The sequence below is a fragment of the Seriola lalandi genome, unplaced genomic scaffold (assembly GCF_002814215.2).
Source record: "Seriola lalandi dorsalis isolate HSWRI2012SDOR001 ecotype SW California unplaced genomic scaffold, Sedor1 jcf7180002054584, whole genome shotgun sequence".
In the NCBI taxonomy this organism is placed as follows: domain Eukaryota; kingdom Metazoa; phylum Chordata; class Actinopteri; order Carangiformes; family Carangidae; genus Seriola; species Seriola lalandi.
In genome coordinates this window covers 458574-460887 of record NW_019525137.1, presented here as the reverse complement: position 1 = coordinate 460887, position 2314 = coordinate 458574, and positions in this window count along the sequence as shown.

Sequence of the window (2314 nt, the reverse complement as noted above, 5' to 3'; positions counted from 1 at the left end):
TTTCCCTACATAGAAGTTCATCTGCATCTCTCTCCCTGACCCTGTGTGTGAGCAGCGTGGCAGCGCTCTCACACACCGTGTAGCACCATGCACCACACACACACAGACCCTGCACTTAGTGACAATGGAGACAACCAAGAAATCGTGCTTAATAATCGGGATCTCAATATTGATCAAAATAATCGTGATTATGATTTTGATTTTGGCCATAATCAAGCAGCCCTGTCATATCACTGACTGTCATATACATGTATTAAAAGTACTGAAGTGGTTGCTTACTGTTTCTCTTCAGATTGCTCTGTACGCAACTTATCTCACTTGGCCTCAGCTTCTTTTTCATCTTCCTAATCCTCAGTGTGGCCTTCATGCTTGAACCAGCTTTTGCATCAACTACCTGAAATCACACAGGAGACAAGGATATTTTTGAGATTTACAATAAGATCTCGCTCAATAATATGAACAAGGAGTTTCAGAATGACACTAACATATAGCACCATATGAGGTCTGTGAGAATAAAGCTGCTGAATGTTTCCTTACATGATTCCAGTTCTTCTTTGATCCTACTGGAAGTTTTTTCCATCTCTTGACCAGGAGGAAACTGGCATTACAGATGTCCCCACAACATACTCCTGCAGGACAGGAAGAGTCAGACCAGCTAAGAGTCTCACAAATACAGACCATCAACATGTTGTATGTTTCAGCTTTTAGGTCCATTATAACAGAAGAAGTGTTGTGGTATATTTGCTATACACTAGAGTTGAAAATAAAAATAATAAATGTCCATGTGGTTGAGGAGATGAATCTCCCTGCCTCAGTGTCTTCTTTAGCTGTGTTGGCATCAGTGATGTGGCTCTGGGTTAGTTCATCTCTTACCTGTCCAACATATAACAGAGCTCTACTCCGGGTCTCCTTTCATTTACCACCTACGTACTACTCCTAGAGCATATCATATGGATGCATGTCCTAAAAAAGTCTGGTACAACTGAGCTGCCCTTTATTAGAGCCTGCCTTGTTGAAATTCAGAATTCAGAAGGATATCCAAATATGTCTCTCACTTCAATGACTCCAAATCAGAAATAGTACCCTTTATGGCCCATGAACAGCAGTATTAAAATCTTCATCTAGTCTGACTGAATAATCAAATAATGTTAAAACTAGAATCATCTCCTTGTGATTATTTTCTCGACCAACCAGCCAAGTAAGTATAGTCACAATCTCTTCTTCCTGAGTTACAGTGTCGAATAATGAGCAGAAGTGTTTTTGCAAAACATTATGATGTCACAGTGAAGCTGACCTTTGACCTTTTGGATAAAAAATGTTATCACCTAATTTTGTCATAGACATTTGAGTTAAATTGTGTTATGATTAGTGAATGAATGAATGTTGTGCCCAGAAACATGTTTTGTGAGGTCACTGAAGGAGCTTTTGCTGTTTGCAGAAAAAAACTCTCACCCCCACAGGGTGAGTGCAGTGTTCAAAATACTCAAAACACCAGTGAATGTCCACACCAAAGAATTTAGTTAAAATTGTTTAGTATGTCTTTACAGCAAGCAATGAACAATTACAGAATTCTCGATCAGATGTGCCTTTTCCTAACCAATAACAAGTGTTCAGTCTGTCCACAGTCTGACAGACTAACCTTCCCTGATCCAGTGTATTTATACAAGTACAAACAATGAAATGTGCACAGGCGTTTTGTGGTCTTCTGATTGGCTCTGGTGGCTTCCTCCTTCCCGTCTGACTCCGACCTTAAGTGTAACCTAAAGCTCAGCACGCTCAAAGGAAGACAGTTAATGTATACACATAAATTATCACTTGTCTACCTCTGTTACCTCCGGCTGCCCCCTACACATGCCCATAAGGTGATCTTTATCAGTGATTGTAAATAATTTCCCTGAGGCAGATGTTTAAACAACAACTCACCCTTAGCACCTAAATATCCACTAGCATAAATCATTAAACACTTTTAACTTTAATAGCCTGAAATACTACAACATCACACTGTGACAGATGTGATGAAATTAACCTCTGGGCGTTCCTGATGAAATTGAAGTCGCCGTGACCTTGAACTTTGACCTTTAACCACCAAAATCTAATCATTATCATCATCATCATCATCATCATCATCATCATCCCTGAGTCCTAATGAATGTTCCATCAAGGAGTTACAGAGATATTGCCTTCAGGATTGTATTTACCTTTTCTGTTTTTACTGTAAAATGTAACTTTGTTTGGTATAGATCAACTTATTATTCTTTGTTTTACCTCTATTTGGGGGATAATCATGCTCTAAATTGTAGAACTACAGTTCCCA